Source organism: Eschrichtius robustus, chromosome X, assembly GCF_028021215.1.
Source record: "Eschrichtius robustus isolate mEscRob2 chromosome X, mEscRob2.pri, whole genome shotgun sequence".
Taxonomy (NCBI): domain Eukaryota; kingdom Metazoa; phylum Chordata; class Mammalia; order Artiodactyla; family Eschrichtiidae; genus Eschrichtius; species Eschrichtius robustus.
This window is the reverse complement of record NC_090845.1, coordinates 74,654,319-74,673,867: the sequence shown is the minus strand read 5'-3', so window position 1 is coordinate 74,673,867 and position 19,549 is coordinate 74,654,319. Positions and strand designations below refer to the sequence as shown.

At 37.0% G+C, this 19,549-nt stretch overlaps 1 protein-coding gene across 1 annotated transcript in view; it reads left to right on the top strand.

Moving 5' to 3' along the window:
* The first annotated feature begins 4,065 nt into the window (after positions 1 to 4,065).
* POF1B (POF1B actin binding protein) overlaps positions 4,066 to 19,549 on the top strand; it is a 145,568-nt gene continuing 130,084 nt past the window's right edge. The window contains exon 1 of the mRNA XM_068533418.1: positions 4,066 to 4,108. The gene's annotated coding sequence lies outside the window, so the exon portion shown is untranslated. The remainder of the gene's footprint in view (positions 4,109 to 19,549) is intronic.

Here is a 19,549-nt window from a genome sequence, read left to right as displayed (position 1 = left end):
CAAAAATTAACTCAAAATGGATTAAAGACTTGAATGTAAGACCTGAAACCATAAAATTCCTAGAAGAAAACATAGGTGGTAACCTCATTGACATTGGTCTTAGTGATGTTTTTGTGGATCTGACTCTAAAGGCAAGGGAAACAAAAGCAAAAATAAAAAAGTGGGACTACATCAAACTAAAAAGCTTCTGCACAACAAAGAAAACCATCATCAAAATGAAAGCACAACCTACTGTGTGGGACAAAATATTTACAAATCATATATCTGAAAAGGGGTTAGTATCCAAAATATATAAAGAAGTCATACACAGCTCTATTTACAATAGCCAGGACATGGAAGCAACCTAAATGTCCATCGACAGATGAATGGATAAAGAAGATGTGGCACATATATACAATGGAATATTACTCAGCCATAAAAAGAAATGAAATGGAGGTATTTGTAATGAGGTGGATGGAGTTAGAGTCTGTCATACAGAGTGAAGTAAGTCAGAAAGAGAAAAACAAATACAGTATGCTAACACATATATATAGAATCTAAGGAAAAAAAAAAAGCCATGAAGAACCTAGTGGCAAGACGGGAATAAAGACACAGACCTACTAGAGAATGGACTTGAGGATATGGGGAGGGGGTGGGGTGAGATGTGACAGGGTAAGAGAGTGTCATGGACATATATACACTACCAAATGTAAAATAGATAGCTAGTGGGAAGCAGCCACATAGCACAGGGAGATCAGCTCGGTGCTTTGTGACCACCTAGAGGGGTGGGATGGGGAGGGTGGGAGGGAGGGAGATGCAAGAGGGAAGAGATATGGGAACATATTGTATGTGTATAACTGATTCACTTTGTTATAAAGCAGAAGCTAACACACCATTGTAAGGCAATTATACTTCAATAAAGATGATTAAAAAAAAAAATAAAAGAAGTCATACAACTCAACAGCAAAAAAACAACAATCCAATTAAAAACTGGGCAGAGGAGCTGAATAGATATTTTTCTGAAGAAAACATACAGATGGCTAATAGGCACATGAAAAGATATTTAACATCACTAATTATCAGGGAAATGCAAACCAAAACCATGAGATATCGCCTCGCACCTGTTAGAACGGCTATTATCAGAAAGACAAGGAATAACAAATGTTGGAGAGGATGTGGAGAAATGGAACCTTTGTGCACCATTTTTGGGAAGGTAAATAGGTGCATCCACTATGAAAAACAGTATGGAGGGTGGGAGGGAGGGAGATGCAAGAGGGAAGACATATGGGAACATATGTATATGTATAACTGATTCACTTTGTTATAAAGCAGAAACTAACACACCATTGTAAAGCAATTATACTCCAATAAAGTTGTTAAAAGAAAAACTAAAACAAAAACAAAAAACTGTATGGAGGTTCGTCAAAACATTAAGAATAGAACTACCATATGACCCAGCTATTCCACTTCTAGATATTTATCTGAAGAATACAAAAACACTAATTCAAAAAGATATATGCACCTCTATGTTCATTGTAGCATTATTTACAATAATAACCAAGATATGGAAAATCTGTGTCCACTGATGAATGAATGGATAAAGAAGATTGGTATATATATATATATATATACACAATGGAATATCACTGTCATAAAAAAGAATGAAATCTTGCCATTTGCAACAATGTAGATGGATTTGAGGATATTATGTTAAGTGAAATAAGTCAGATGGAGAAAGATAAATACTATATGATTTCATTCATATGTGAATAATCTAAAAAAACAAAATGAGTAAACAAAGCAAAACAAGACAAAAATAAACTCATAGATACAGAGAACAGATTGGTGGTTACCAGAAGGAAAAGGGGTGGAAGATGAGTGAAATGTGTGAAAGGGGTCAATTGTATTATGATGGAAGGTAACTAGACCTTTGGGGGGGTTGGTGATCACTGTGTGGTGTATACAGATGTTGAATTATAATACTGTAGTGTACACCTGAAACTTGTATAATGTTATATACCAATTTACCCTAATTTTCAAAAGTATACTAGAAAGTGCTTTAGTGTGTTGAAATGAAAATATGCAACCTTTTGCGATTTACAGATTTATAGATGCCTGAGAGTAACAGATGAATTTCAAGAGATCAAGGTTGGGAAGGATGTCTTCCGCTGCACCATGTTTTTTTTTTTCTTTTTTTTTCCTTTGAGGGAAGGGTGGGAAGCAGTGGGAATAAAGACTAAAGGCTTGGGAAACACTAGCATAACACCAGGCACCCCAATCTGTTTCCTTGATGACCATTATAAATCAGTAGCCATGGCTTAGTCTTTAGTTGCTATCTTAACATCTACTTCATTTTCTGCCACTCTCCAGGCAGTGTACTCAAGTCTGTGCTCCTCTTGGTTCCTTGCTGCTGCTTATAGTAAGGACCACATCTTATTCATCTCGGTAGCTCCAGCACTTAGAACAGAGCTCTGCCTTGAGCAAGTATTCTAATGCTTGTCTTGAGTCCTACTTTGTGCCAGGAATTATTCTCAGTGTTACAAACAGGGGACAAGACAGACAAGGTCATTACCCCCAAAAAGCATAAATTCCAGATGGAGGGTGGAGTAGGGGGAATGAACAAGCAAATAAGTATAAAATATCTCAGTGAGTGATATGTTATGAGAAAACTAATGTAGGATATTGAGGTAGAAAGAAAGAAGCTTATCATTTTAAGTAGGATAGTTAAGGAAAGCCTTCTCTGTGGGGAGATTTTAGCATAAACTTGAATGAAGTAAGAGGAGGAGTCATGCGGAGATCTGCAGAGATGGTTGTGAGGTTGTATTATAGGCAGAGGGAACAAGTCCAAAGGCCCTAAGGCCCCTAAGGCATGCATACTGTGCTCTTAGAACAGCAAGGAGCCCAGTGCAGTTGAAGCACAACCAGGACAGGAAAAGTGCTAGGTGGTAAGGTTGAAAAGGTGGGGGGTCAGATCATGTAAGATTTATAGGCAAGTAAGTGTAATGGGAAGGCAGTAGAATATTGGGCTTTGAGAAAAGGAGGGAGGGAGCATGAGCTCATCTAATTTGTACTCTGGCCAATGTGTGAGGAGCTGACAAGAGTGGGGGATAGGGAGTGGGCATAAGAGGAATCCAAGAGATCAACTAAGAGGCTAGTGCTGATGGTAGCTTGGACTAAGTAGTTGTGGTGAAATTGGTGAGAAATGGTCTGATGTGAGATATATTTTGAAGGTTATCCAGCATCTACTGAGATTTCACAGTTCTTTATTTCCTAGCTCTCCTTATTACCGCCACATCTGCTTATCAAACCATGGACTCATCTTTGCCTAGGAATGCTTGACTCCTGAAATTTTAAAATTTATTATCCCACTCTATGAGTATAATAACCTCTAACCTTTCTGTTCTCTCCTTTCCTTCCCTCTGCGACACTCATATTCCACCTTATGAATATCTCTAGTCTTTTGACTCCCCATAGCTTTTCTATCAGGTTACCAGACTCCTTTGATCTTTCCTTCCTTCATCCCTCAGCCCAGACAGCACCATCCACCATCTCATCTACTATCTGACATCCATCCATAAGACTCTTCCTTCTATCTATCCCTCCTTTCAAGTCACCTACAAACTCCCATGTCTCCAGTCTCAGCAAAATATCTCACCTCCTTCATAAGCCATTAGGCTATAATCTCTAAGTAAATCATTCCATACTTATAGACTTATCTACATCCATACCCATTTTCCCCTGTTTTCCATCTTCCTGTTCTCTCTTCCTGTTCCAGTCTAAATAATCCCTTTGCCTGTGCTTTGTATATTATCCTCTCCCATTTTTTTAGAACCCAAAGTCCATCACATATCCCCTCCCTCAAGTTTCCCCAGAGAATCCCCCCCCATCCTCTATTCTCTCTGTCATATGTCTTACTTTCTCTATAGCCATTGTGTAGAAATAGTACTTTAAATTCACCACTGCTTCTCTCTCATTGTTTGTCCACTCTTCAGCCTCCTTGGATTTGGCTTCCACATTGTAACTCCACTGAAATTTCTTTTTTTTTTTTTTTCAGATGGAGACTTTTTATTGGAGTATATGGTATACTCAGAAAAGATGCAAAAACCATAGATCATTAGATTTTCACAAAGTAAGTACATCCTTGTACCCAGAACCCAGATCAGGAAACAAAATAGTACCAGAATCCCAGAAAGCCCTTCATGTCTCTATCAATGTAATAACTCCCCAGCAGTTATCCTACCCACACTTTTAATATCATAGATTGTTTTGCTTCTATCTGAACTTTATATAAATGGAATCCTACAGCATGTGCCTTTATGTATCTGTCTCCTTTTCTAAACATTATTTTTATGAAAACCATCATGTTGTTGCAAGTAGTTGTAGTTTGTTCATTTCCATTGCTGTATAAAATTCCATTATGTAAGTATCATCATAACTCACTTATGCATTTCTACTGTTGGTAAGACATTTGGGCTGTTTTTAATATTTGTGTATTACAGATAGTACTTCTGTGAATACTCTCAATTGGTTCTTTTGGTGAACATGCCTATATTTGTGTAGGATAAATTCTAAGAATAGAATTGGTGAGTCAAAAGATGCATGCCTTCAGCTAAGCAGGCATTTGCCCAAAGTGGTCTCCACCATCAGTGTCCCAGAATTCCAGTTGCTCCTTATCACCATACTTCATGCCATGTCTTTGACATTTTAGCCATTTTGGTAGATCTATTCATGAGTACAATGTGGTCTTAGTTTGTATTTCTCATGACTAGTGTTGTTGAGCACTTGTTAATATATTTGTTGGCAATTTGGATAAAGCGAGTCAATTTTCATGAGTATTAAGTAGGTAACATAGGTGGTATGTGAAGATGGCAGATATCCTACAGGTGATAATTAAATGACTAAAATTGAGTAAACACTGTTTTCATTAAAGAATCTTTTACTAATTGATATATTCTATTTCTTTAACAAAGCTTTTGCTCTGGTAAATTCAATTTAATAAAAGCTTATTGAGAGCTCATTATGAATAACCTCCTATGCAGAATGGTGTCAGGCCACCAAGGTCTATGTCATTGAAAGCTGCCCAGAGGAGACCACATCTAAGCTGAGTCTAGAAGCAGGAGCAGGGTCTGACCGTGGGGCAGAAAGTTGAAGCTAATGTACTAGAAAAGCTTGAGTAAAACCTGTAGGTGTGAAGGTGTATGAAACTTTTAGGAAATTCCAAATTTGCAGGTGTGGCTACCATAACTGATAAAGAAAATTGCCAACTAGCTTTCTGTAGGGAATTAAGACTTGAAAAACGACACTTAACATTAGCCTCCAGAAGAACCAAGGGCCCAGAGTAAGCTGGGCTTAGGGTTCTCCACTGAAATTTCTTTTGCTAGGGTCACAATGGGCCTTCCAGCTGCCAAACTGGAGAAATTTTAGTGTTTCAATAAAAAATAAAAACCATACTTCTTTTGTCCAGCATATAAAGCCCTTGATGCTGTGGCCCTTACTTACATTTCTAGGTTCATCTTCCTACCTCCATCTACACACCCTACTCTCCAACCACTCTCAACTATTTGCAATTCAAGTGTACAATGATTTTTTGCCCCAACATTTTTGTATATGCTGTTTCTCCCTACTAGAAATCTCTTGTGTACCTGATGAACTTCTGTTTCAAGACTGGACTTAATGTAACAACCAGATGAAAGCTTATGAGATCTCCCTAGTCAGAGATTAACACTTCTCCTGTACTACCATAGTGCTTCATACATACAGCACTCATCATATCACTGTAATATTTCATTTACAAGTCTTTCTTCCCTCCAGTCTGTGAGACCCTGGGGGCAGGGAGGAGACAACGTTTTAATTATCTTTATATCTTTATTTCCTCAGAACCTAGAATGACATATATTTGATGTTTAGTAAATATTGATTAATAAACAAATGAATTACTATTATTAGTAAAAATTTATTCAGCATCTACTATTCTCAGGCACTGTGCTAGGTACAGGGTAAGTCAAACAAGGTATATGACATGGTTTTGGCCCTCAGGTGGACTCTAATCTAATTAAGGTAACAGAATGAATAAAAAAACAGATATACAAATAAATAACAACATAGGTACCCTGCAGTAAGTGCCAAATGGGTGATAAGGACAAGAACTATGGGACTATGAATGAAGGAGGACTATGAAGAAATAAGAAGTAGTCTGGGCTGGAACAGTCACAGAAAGCTTGAACATGGTCTCAAAGGATTGACAGAATTTTGTTAAATAAAGTGAAGAAATTACCGTTTTGACAGAAAATATGGAATGAACAAAGACACCAAGGCAGGGATGCATGTGCTGTGTTCAGGGAACTGGAAGTAGAAATATCTGATAAGAGTGGAAACTTCAAGACATAGTTCTACCACTTTCTCACTGTCTTATCTTGAGCTTTCTCACCAGTAAAAGGGGATTATAATGCTGCTTACCTCATAGTGTTGGGAAATTATGTGTGTGTGTGTGTCTGACCCATAGTAAGCACTAAATAAGTACTGGCTGTAAATGCTGGAGTGGTTTTTACTTTACCCACTAGTTCATGGAACATTCCCCCTTGAGTAGAGGAGTGTCCCATATAAAATGTTGTTTTAGAAAGATTGACGTGAAAGTGTTGTATAGGATAGATTTAAAGGTAGAAAGGCCAATTAATAAGCAACTGCAATAGTCAAGAAGTGAAGTTTTGAGGCTCTAAATAACATGCTTACAGTGGGAATGAAACATAATGAGGCACTGCAAAGAGTCTAAAGGACTTGGTGATTAGATATTGGAGGTAAGGGAAAGAGAAGAGTCAGTGGGACGCCAACATTTTTAAGACTGAATGGCTGAGATAATGATAGTGATACTGACAATGTTGGGTTAGTTGACAGAGGAAAACAATATCCTATTTTTGGTTTAATTTTTACCTTTGATTTCCAGTGAGGATGATTTTTTCCCAGATATTCACTAGTTATTTGTATTTTTGTGAATTATTTGCTCAAGCATTTTACCCATTTTTAAGTATTACCATATTATTTGATGTTTTAAATCAAGGCCCTTTAAAAAACCCTCATCAACCAACATTTCACAACTCATATCCTATTTCTACAGTCTCTGTGGAGGAAGAACACACATTGCTGATCTTCATGTTATATGCATTTTATAACCTTTTAACCATTAACTTTTCTCCTCTCTGTTGGCCATGAAGCTCTATGTAGCTGTGACTGATTATACTCCCTTCTGTTTGTTTACTGTTCACTCAGGAGGCAAAGTTATTCCAGTCATACTACCCTCCCACCAAGGACAACTCCGTTATATCATCCTAATATTCCTCCTGGAACAGAATGATAGGATCATTTGGTCCTTCATACAAGGGACAGAATAAGGGGCAGTGTTAAGCCGTTTCATTTTGTTTTATGCTAGAAAGTTCTGCTTTGTTGACTTATTTTAATATTTCTAAATTGATAACCTTTCACTTTGCTGCCTCTTTTGGAAATGATGACATTATAGGTATTGCTGAGTGGATACAAATGTATACACAGTTTTTAAAAATGTATTAGAATAGCCTTGCAAATAGTCACTCAACCAGGGCAAGGAACAACTTATTCCAAGCAAGTAGAGAAGAATGACAATTGCCATCATTTTACTACTTATGTGTGTGCTACATAGAAAATGGTCTGAGAGTGTGGTGGGGAGAGAAGGTGTGAACTGTTCACAATATTTTCTATTTATTTTAATGTTTTACACTTACATTAAAATTTGTTTAATTTCTTACTTGCCTCCTTTGAAAAAAGAACATGCACCAACATTTAAACTACTTCCAAGTCTCTCTTGGGAATAAGAAGTCTTAGTCTTATAAGACTGTTTATAAGTCTTATAAGAACAGTCTGCAGCTGTTTCTTATGCTTCCATTCCACTGACTATTTTTGTCACAGTCTTCTCACCTCTGTGCTATCCTGTTACTCCTAAGGCATTTTGTGTGTGTTCAAACTGCTCTTACTGATCACCCAGTGCCGTGTTCTTCCCTTGTGTGTTTGGGGCTTTGAGGGGGGTTGTTTTGCTTTGTTGGCTAGGAAGTCTTGGACAAGTGATTTTCAATTCAAGTGCTTTGCTGTTCTAGTACAGCAAGCTGCATTTGTGATGTAATTATGAAAGAAGCATGCTTTTCTTGACTAGCAGAGGCTGGTGAGATGTGGCATGGAAGATTATATTGTTTATCGACTCAAGGTCAGGCTAAAGCAGTTAGTGAATTTGGCAGCAAATATTGCTGACAGCAGCAGGAAGACTACCTCATCTGGAACACAGTGTGTGAATATTGTTTATGATTTCTAAGCTAGCTCTCCTTTTACAGAGAGTGAATTTCTTTGTTCTAACATTGTTTCAAAAAATGATTTCACCCAGCAGGCTAGGCATAGCTATTCTGCTACATTTGTTACACTGAAATCTCACTGTGTTTCTAAAAATGTTTACATTGAAAAGAAAATGTCATTTCAACATGAAACATCACACAGGAGCAGCAAAACTTGAATTGGAAACTATGGATGGCCCTTCTGGCACAGCTGAGTTGGAAAAAACAGTCACACTGCTGAAATGGCAAAGCTTTCAACTTGATGTGATTCATGAGGCATTGGTTTATAGTGCAGACAATGGAATAAGAGACCGGGTTATTTACTCTTGCAGTAAGTGACGTTAGGGGCTGTTGAGGGTAGGGAACAGAGATAAGTTCTAAGAAAAGTAGCCCCTACATGGAGCTTAGGTGTCCCTCTGTGAAAGCTTAAGATAACATGTTTCTTCAAAATCATGTAATCATTACCTTGGAAAGAACCTTAGATGTCTGCTAGAACTTATCAGAATACTGACCTACTGTAGGGGCTCCTTAACTATTTGTTTCATGATGGACTTAATAAATGGATGAATGCATAAATACACCACATGCAAGAATCCCTTCTACAGAGTTTACTGCCAGGTGGTCATCCAGCATCTGTCTGACTACTTCAAGTGACAAGAAACTCACCACCACATGAGTAATCCATTCCAACTTTGAATAACTCTGATTATTAGAAAGCTTGTCCTTATAGAACTAAAATGAGCCTCCTTGTGCCTTCTACCTATTTATTTCTCCTATTGGTAATGCTTGGAGTCATGAAAAGTAAATTTAATTCTTCTTCACTAGCTCTTAATATTTTGGAAGGCTATCATTATCTCATCTTCCCCACTGCAAGTTTTCTCCAGTCCTCGTATTGGTTCCAATATTTCTACCCTCCTCAGTAACTTTCATATGGGCATACTGTTCCACATGTGATTTGACAAAAGTAAAGTAGGACTATCGTATTTCTTGTTAATAATAATAATAACTAGTGTATGAATGTTTATACTTAACCCAGTGCCAAGCGTTTTACATGGATTTTCTCATAGTGCAAGAGCCCTATGGGGAAGGTATCATCATCATCATTATTATTTATTATTGTTATCCCGATTTTACAGATCTAGACACTAGGCTCTTACTAGTGCCACCTAAAATTCTATTCACTTTTTTGTTTTGTTTCATTTTGTTGTATTAGTTGGTTCAAAGGATGCTTGTGATCAATAAAATTCTATATCTTTTTCCCCATGAATTGCTGTCAAGTTTCTCTCAGTTCTCTGATTTTCTAAACTAAACACAGAACTTTACATTTATACTTTATCAGTTTCATATCATTTTTCTTCCTCTTCTTTTTTTCTGGATGGGGGTGCACTTTTTCTAGCATTTTCATAAAGTTCTATTTTGATCTAAACATTCAACATCTTTTACAATATTGAATTTATCATTCAGAATGTTTACTATCCTTCCCAACTTTGTTAACTTTTACATACATGATAAACTTGCCTTCTGCATCTTCATCCAAATAATAATAAAAATGTCAGAGAGAACAACGTTCTGTACCACAACATTTTAGAGGTCTTTCCAGAATAACACAAATCAACCCTGTTGAAGTTCAGTTGTTCAATCCAGCTTTTCTTTTATCATCTTATTTACTAGGACATTATGAGACACTTTGTCAAATGACCTGTTGAGAATAAGATATACTATATCTGGGGCATTTCCTTTACTACCTACCTTGTCACCCCATCAAGAAAAGAAACTCAAGAAAAGAGACTCATTTGGTATGACTTGTTACCAACAGACCTTTGCTGTCTCCTAGAGCTCTTCTAAGTATGCATAAATCATCCACAATATTATATTCTTGACTTCTTTAAGGATCAAAGTCAAATCTGGTTGTCAATAATTTCCAGAATCAAACTCTCCAGGCTTTTGGTATCTACAGATTTTCACGATTTGTTCAAGATTACTAAGAGTGGTTCAGCAATCCAATCAGTAAATTTTTTTCTATTTAATTTGTCTGAGTTGAGTTAAACCTACAAAAGGGGGCTCAGTGATACCTTGCTATTGTCTCCTATATCTCATTCTTCGCTTCTTTAGTTACTTCAAAGATATAGGCTGATTTTTGGTATCGACTTTCTAATTCTCTTCCTGTCCTATCTTGTTTTTTACTGGGCAAGACAAATATATACGTTGTTGGCAATTATCTAAACAAAAATGGATTCTAAATGAGAGTGTTCTCAAGATAAGAGGAATTTTTTAATATTTAGATGGTGTCATCCTTTCTCACTTTTATTTACAATCAAGAGAGAATAAATCTAATGTCATCTAATCACATAAGCACATTAAACAAATTTGATTCTATGAACCATTGTAAATCAAAATCTATGTTTATAAGAAAGGAAAACATTGGAATGGGGGAAGTCACCAAGGTAAAAAGTGAGACATCAAAACAGTGTGAAATAAATCCAATAAAATAACAAAAGAAGTCTCAAAAGCAAGCAAAAAAAAACTATGAGACATAATAGAGACAAAGATCTTACAGTTGATGATGAATGGACACTGGAAGGAGCAACACTCTAATGAATTAAAAGTCAAAAATAATTGAGTTATTAGATATCTCAGAAATCACAATGATGGACTTGGGAATAATGAAGGTAAATTTTTATAGAAATTGAGGGAAAACCTGAAGTGACTTCTTGGCCATACAATTTCCGTAGTAGCAATACTAGTATTTCTTCTCCCTGTAATTCTTTTTTCCAAATTCTAAAGGGATGAATAATGTCTTGTATCTGAAAACGATTTTATTTATCTTGCTCTTAATTCATCTGCAAAAGAGTCCCAATCAACAAGAATGTGGTAGGATTGAGCGTGTCATAAGGATGAATGCCTGGAGTGTGAAGAAATATATAATGAGAATGTGGTCCCAAAGCTAGATAGCAGGCAGTTCTAGTCCATTTGGCCCCAGACCACCAGTGAAAACCCAAATCATGGTGCCTTAATCCTTCTAACACACAAATGCATAAATACATACACTTCTAATTCTTCCCTGACTTCCAGGGACCCCATCATCTTTTGGTTTCAGTTACAGGACCTGACATCCAATTGACTGAGGTTTACCCTCCTCAACAGTTTCTCAAAATTGTCTTACCCTAAGTTATTCACACTCATGTAGAGAAGCTTTAATTATCATCAATTTTTTGGAATCTGCATCATTATTTTTCTTCCATGAATAGGAATATTTGAGAACTAACTGCGCTATTTAACTACTAATCCATGTTTGTCTCCTCCCATCTTAGGCTGTACTTCCACAAGACCTCTTTGCTGAGCTCTGAGGTCAGATAATCTTTTAAAAAAGAGACGGCATGACCTTTCATAAAATACATGATTATGATTGTACCTATCTGAGATAAATGTCTGATGTGTGACTGTTTGCACAAACCTAGAAAAAATTGGCTGAGAACATGCTTGGGTGTGGCACACCATCAGCTAATTACTAACAGTTTGTCAGTAAATTTCCCTTAATGTGGTAGAACATTTCAGTTGGAAACAAATTTTTAACGAAGTGTTTGGTAGGACAAAGGCAGTTCTTAAATTTAGGAACTCACCCTAAAGAACAGTGCCCCACCTAGTTCCTTAATAAAAGATTTATTTGCTAACTCTTACACAGGTTATGTGTTTATCTTTTAACCTGTAAGAGAATATGCCAGTTTCTCATAATTTGGTAAGCTGTTCCAGGAGCTATTATGAACATTGAGGAAATATTATGTCTTAGTTCAAAATTTAGAGAAATGAGAAAATACCTAGACATATAGAAATAACTGTGAATGACCTTTGGTGTTAACTTTAATAGTAACTGAGTCAAAGATAATTTCTTTTTTTTTTTAACATCTTTATTAGAGTATAACTGCTTTACAATGGTGTGTTAGTTTCTGCTTTATAACAAAGTGAATCAGTTATACATATACATATGTTCCCATATCTCTTCTCTCTTGTGTCTCCCTCCCTCCCACCCTCCCTACCCACCCCTCTAGGTGGTCACAAACCACCTAGCTGATCTCCCTGTGCTATGTGGCTGCTTCCCACTAGCTATCTATTTTACATTTGGTAGTGTATACATGTCCATGCCAACCTTTCACTTTGCCACAGCTTACCCTTCCCCCTCCCCATATCCTCAAGTCCATGCTCTAGTAGGTCTGTGTCTTTATTCCCGTCTTACCCCTAGGTTCTTCATGACCTTTTTTTTTTCTCTTAGATTCCATATATATGTGTTAGCATACTGTATTTGTTTTTCTCTCTCTGACTTACTTCACTCTGTATGACAGACTCTAGGTCCATCCAACTCACTACAAATAACTCAATTTCGTTTCTTTTTATGGCTGAGTAATATTCCATTGTATATATGTGCCACATCTACTTTACCCAATCATCTGTTGATGGACACTTAGGTTGCTTCCATGTCCTGGCTATTGTAAATAGAGCTGCAATGAACATTTTGGTACGTGACTCTTTTTGAATTACGGTTTTCTCAAGGTATATGTCCAGTAGTGGGATTGCTGTGTCATATGGGAGTTCTATTTTTAGTTTTTTAAGGAACTTCCATACTGTTCTCCATAGAGGCTGTATCAATTTGCATTCCCATCAACAGTGCAAGAGTGTTCCCTTTTCTCCACACCCTCTCCAGCATTTATTGTTTCTAGGTTTTCTGATGATGGCCATTCTGACCGCTGTGAGATGATATTTCACTGTAGTTTTGATTTGCATTTCTCTAATGATTAATGATGTTGAGCATTCTTTCATGTGTTTGTTGGCCATCTGTATATCTTCTTTGGATAAATATCTATTTAGGTCTTCTGCCCATTTTTGGAATGGGTTGTTTGTTTTTTTGATATTGAGCTGCATGAGCTGCTTGTACATTTTGGAGATTAATCCTTTGTCAGTTGCTTCATTTGCAAATATTTTCTCCCACTCTGAGGGTTCTCTTTTGGTCTTGTTTATGGTTTCCTTTGCTGTGTAAAAGCTTTTAAGTTTCATTAGGTCCCATTTGTTTATTTTTGTTTTTATTTCCATTTCTCTAAGAGGTGGGTCAAAAAGAATCTTGCTGTGATTTATGTCATAGAGTGTTCTGCTTATGTTTTCCTCTAAGAGTTGGATAGTGTCTGGCCTTACACTTAGGTCTTTAATCCATTTTGAGTTTATTTTTGTGCATGGTGTCAAGGAGTGTTCTAATTTCATACTTTTACATGTACCTGTCCAGTTTTCCCAGCACCACTTATTGAAGAGACTGTCTTTTCTCCACTGTATATGCTTGCCTCCTTTATCAAAGATAAGGTGACCATATGCGCGTGGGTTTATCTCTGGGCTTTCTATCCTGTTCCATTGATCTATATTTCTGTTTTTGTGCCAGTACCAAACTGTCTTGATTACTGTAGCTTTGTAATATAGTCTGAAGTCAGGGAGCCTGATTCGCTCAGCTCCATTTTTCGTTCTCAAGATTGCTTTGGCTATTCGGGGTCTTTTGTGTTTCCATACAAATTGTGAAATTTTTTGTTCTAGTTCTGTGAAAAATGCCAGTGGTAGTTTGATAGGGATTGCGTTGAATCTGTAGATTGCTTTGGGTAGTAGAGTCATTTTCACAATGTTGATTCTTCCAATCCAAGAACATGGTATATCTCTCCATCTATTTGTATCATCTTTAATTTCTTTCATCAGTGTCTTATAATTTTCTGCATACAGGTCTTTTGTCTCCTTAGGTAGGTTTATTCCTAGATATTTTATTCTTTTTGTTGCAATGGTAAACGGGAGTGTTTACTTAATTTCACTTTCAGATTTTTCATCATTAGTGTATAGAAATGCAAGAGATTTCTGTGCATTAATTTTGTATCCTGCTACTTTACCAAATTCATTGATTAGCTCTAATAGTTTTCTGGTAGCATCTTTAGGATTCTCTATGAATAGTATCATGTCATCTGCAAATAGTGACAGCTTTACTTCTTCTTTTCCGATTTGGATTCCTTTTATTTCTTTTTCGTCTCTGATTGCTGTGGCTAACACTTCCAAAACTATGTTGAAAAATAGTGGTGAGAGTGGGCAACCTTGTCTTGTTCCTGATCTTAGTGGAAATGGTTTCAGTTTTTCACCATTGAGGACAATGTTGGCTGTGGGTTTGTCATATATGGCCTTTATTATGTTCAGGAAAGTTGCCTCTATGCCTACTTTCTGCAGGGCTTTTATCATAAATGGGTGTTGAATTTTGTTGAAAGCTTTCTCTGCATCTATTGAGTTGATCATATGCTTTTTCTCCTTCAATTTGTTAATATGGTGTATCACGTTGATTGATTTGCATATATTGAAGAATCCTTGCATTCCTGGGATAAACCCCACTTGATCATGGTGTATGATCCTTTTAATGTGCTGTTGGACTCTGTTTGCTAGTATTTTGTTGAGGATTTTTGCATCTATGTTCATCAGTGATATTGGCCTGTAGTTTTCTTTCTGTGTGACATCTTTGTCTGGTTTTGGTATCAGGGTGATGGTGGCCTCGTAGAATGAGTTTGGGAGTGTTCCTCCCTCTGCAATATTTTGGAAGAGTTTGAGAAGGATAGGTGTTAGCTCTTCTCTAAATGTTTGATAGAATTCGCCTGTGAAGCCATCTGGTCCTGGGCTTTTGTTTGTTGGAAGATTTTTAATGACAGTTTCAATTTCAGTGCTTGTGATTAGTCTGTTCATATTTTCTATTTCTTCCTGGTTCAGTCTCGGCAGGTTGTGCATTTCTAAGAATCTGTCCATTTCTTCCAGGTTGTCCATTTTATTGGCATAGAGTTGCTTGTAGTAATCTCTCATGATCTTTTGTATTTCTGCAGTGTCTGTGGTTACTTCTCCTTTTTCATTTCTAATTCTATTGATTTGAGTCTTCTCCCTTTTTCTCTTCATGAATCTGGCTAATGGTTTATCAATTTTGTTTATCTTCTCAAAGAACCAGCTTTTAGTTTCATTGATTTTTGCTATTGTTTCCTTCATTTCTTTTTCATTTATTTCTGATCTGATCTTTATGATTTCTTTCCTTCTGCTAGCTTTGGGGTTTTTTTGTTCTTCTTTCTCTAATTGCTTCAGGTGCAAGGTTAGGTTGTTTATTCGAGATGTTTCCTGTTTCTTGAGGTAGGCTTGTATTGCTATAAACTTCCCTCTTAGCACTGCTTTTGCTGCATCCCATAGGTTTTGGGTCCTTGTGTCTCCATTGTCATTTGTTTCTAGGTATTTTTTGATTTCCCCTTTGATTTCTTCAGTGATCACTTCGTTATTAAGTAGTGTATTGTGTAGCCTCCATGTGTTTGTATTTTTTACATATTTTTTTCCTGTAATTGATATCTAGTCTCATAGCCCTGTGGTCAGAAAACATACTTGATAGGTTTTCAATTTTCTTAAATTTACCAAGGCTTGAGTTGTGGCCCAAGATATGATCTATCCTGGAGAATGTTCCATGAGCGCTTGAGAAAAATGTGTATTCTGTTGTTCTTGGATGGAATGTCCTATAAATATCAATTAAGTCCATCTTGTTTAATGTATCATTTAAAGCTTGTGTTTCCTTATTTATTTTCATTTTAGATGATCTGTCCATTGGTGAAAGTGGGGTGTTAAAGTCCCCTACTATGATTGTGTTACTGTCGATTTCCCCTTTTATGGCTGTTATTATTTGCCTTATGTATTGAGGTGCTCCTATGTTGGGTGCATAAATATTTACAATTGTTATACCTTCCTCTTGGATCGATCCCTTGATCATTATATAGTGTCCTTCTTTGTCTCTTGTAATAGTCTTTATTTTAAAGTCTATTTTGTCTGATATGAGGATTGCTACTCCAGCTTTCTTTTGATTTCCATTTGCATGGAATATCTTTTTCCATCCCCTCACTTTCAGTCTGTATGTGTCCCTAGGTCTGAAGTGGGTCTCTTGTAGACAGCATATATATGGGTCTTGTTTTTGTATCCATTCAGCCAGTCTGTGTCTTTTGGTGGGAGCATTTAATCCATTTACATTTAAGGTAATTATTGATATGTATGTTCCTATTCCCATTTTCTTAAATGTTTTGGGTTTGTTATTGCAGGTCTTTTCCTTCTCTTGTGTTTCTTGCCTAGAGAAGTTCCTTTAGTATTTGTTGTAAAGCTGGTTTCGTGGTGCTGAACTCTCTCAGCTTTTGCTGTTCTGTAAAGGTTTTAATTTCTCCATCAAATCTGAATGAGATCCTTGCTGGGTAGAGTAATCTTGGTTGTAGGTTTCTCTCCTTCATCACTTTAAATATGTCCTGCCACTCCCTTCTGGCTTGCAGAGTTTCTGCTGAAAGATCAGCTGTTAACCTTATGGGGATTCCCTTGTGTGTTATTTGTTGTTTTTCCCTTGCTTCTTTTAATATTTTTTCTTTGTATTTAATTTTTGATAGTTTGATTAATATGTGTCTTGGCGTGTTTCTCCTACGATTTATCCTGTATGGGACTCTCTGTGCTTCCTGGACTTGAATAACTATTTTCTTAATCCCTTCTCCTCGTGTACCAGGAAACAAAGAGGCAAGAAAATGTCTCTTGTCTCTTCGGCAGCTCCAGACTTTTCCCAGACTCCCTCCCGGCTAGCCGTGGCGCACTAACTCCTTCTGGCTGTGTTCATGCCGCCAACCCCAGTCCTCTCCCTGGGATCCGACCTCCGAAGCCCGAGCCTCAGCTCCCAGCCCCCGCCCGCCCCGGCGGGCGAGCAGAGAAGCCTCTCGGTCTGGTGAGTGCTGGTCGGCACCGATCCTCTCTGCGGGAATCTCTCCGCTTTGCCCTCCGCACCCCTGTGGCTGCGCTCTCCTCTGTGGCTCCAAAGCTTCCCCCCCCGCCGCCCGCAGTCTCTGCCCGTGAAGGGGCTTCTAGTGTGTGGAAACATTTCCTCCTTCACAGCTCCCTCCCACTAGTGCAGGCCCCATCCCTATTCTTTTGTCTCTGTTTTTTCTTTTTTCTTTTGCCCTACCTAGGTACGTGGGGAGTTTCTTGCCTTTTGGGAGGTCTGAGGTGTTCTGCCAGCGTTCAGTGGGTGTTCTGTAGGAGCAGTTCCACGTGTAGATGTATTTCTGATGTATTTGTGGGGGGGAAGGTGATCTCTGCATCTTACTCTTCCGCCACCTTCACAAGTCCAAAGATAATTTCTTAATGTTCAGTTTTCAGTACCCTTATGGGCAACCATTCTACTCAATCCATGTTACTGTAACAGATAAGAATCATTCTCAAATAGCCTACAGTCAGCTTCCTTTTTCAAACCAAATAGAGATGTTAATTAAAAATAAAACATCTTTCACCCATTTGTGAGGTTGACTTTTATTTTTTAGAATAGATTTCTTTCAAGCTTTTTCTGACTAATCACAACATTTGCTTACATTTGTGCCTTTAATTGGTGTGTCAGTGCAGAAATTAATCAAATAGGCCTTTGACCTCTTTCAAAATAGTTACCTTTTCAGTGATTTTAAGAAGTTAATAAAGCCATGCCAGAGATTAGGCACTAGGAATAAGGAGAGGCTAGATAAATACTATCTTCAGAATTGAGTTCTTTCAGCAGTTCCTATAAACTGCAACCTCCATGATGTGGAAAATTAATAGATAGTCATTTGTTTCCTTTCTCATTAAGTAAAGCATATGAAGCACTTAATTCAATAGCATGTGCCTGGTGATTACTTAGGTAAAGATGATAATAATGACTATTCCTTTTGCAGGAAGCTTTCCCTGCAGTAACCTTCAAAGTCAACTTTCATCTTGAGCTATTTCTCCTAGTGAACACATATAATTAGCATAGATTGCAATATATGTTTTTCTCTACACATCTGTACATATTAGTATCTCATTAATCTGTCTTCTCCTTTAAGATGATTTTAAAAATTAGGGGAAAAGATATGCTTTTTAGAAAACACATTCAACAAATGTTAGCTATTATTAGTAGTATCAATGTCTAATGGAGTAGTGTCCAATGCAGTAAATCTGTATGTTCTCCTCAAAGAACAAAATCTGTGTTTCTTTGGGAAAGGTACAGTGAGTTGGGCACACTCATACACTAAGGGTAAGTGTGCAATTTTGTGTATTTCCAAAGGGCAAATCAAAAATCTTTAACAAAATAATATATACCATTTTACCCACTGCAGTTAGTTTATTCTAAGGATATAATTATGAAAGGCACAAAGACTTCTTTATAGGAATATTTATAAAATCTGTTTATAATATCAAAGTAAATGTTTAGCAATAAGAGATTTGTTGACTAAAGTCTGATACAATTTTATTACATGGCTATTAAAAACTTGAAATATAATATGTGTTGGCATCAAAATATTTGTGAACTATTGCTAGTTGAAAAAGCAAACAACAAGACAGCATGTTCAGATTACTATATGATTTTAAATCCCTATGCATATGCATGAAAGGAGACTGGAATGACATTTGTCTTTAGGCAGTGGGATTATGGATGGTTTAATTTATTTTTTTCATTCCTGTGTTTTCCCAGTTTTCTACAATAAGCATGTATTATTTTAGAAATTAAGGGGGAAAATATAACAACTGGTCCCCTTTACCTGTGAAAGCATGGGCGTGGAAGATGCCTGGAAGAGTTTCTACTCCAGCTTTATGATTCTTCAGTTTCCCTTCCTCTGTTATATAAAAGGTGCTGAGGAGCACTAGGTGGACTGGGGAGAGGAAGTGGGTTAAAGCTGCTGGAGTGTGGCTACCCTAAGTCTGATTCCCTCATTCAAGGCAGGCGCCTAGTAATCTCTCATGATAATTTGTATTTCTGCAGTGTCAGTTGTTACTTCTCCTTTTTCATTTCTAATTCTGCTGATTTGAGTCTTCTGCCTTTTTTGCTTGATGAGTCTGGCTAATGGTTTATCAATTTTGTTTATCTTCTCAAAGAACCAGCTTTTCATTTTATTGATCTTTGTTATTGTTTCCTTCATTTCTTTTTCATTTATTTCTAATCTGATCTTTATGATTTCTTTCCTTCTGCTAACTTTGGGTTTTTTTTTATTGTTCTTCTTATTCTAATTGCTTTAGGTGTAAGGTTAGGTTGTTTAAGATTTTTTTCTTGAGGTAGGATTGTATCGCTATAAACTTCCCTCTTAGAACTGCTTTTGCTGCATCCCATAGGTTTTGGGTCATCCTGTTTTCATTGTCATTTGTTTCTAGGTATTTTTTGATTTTCTCTTTGA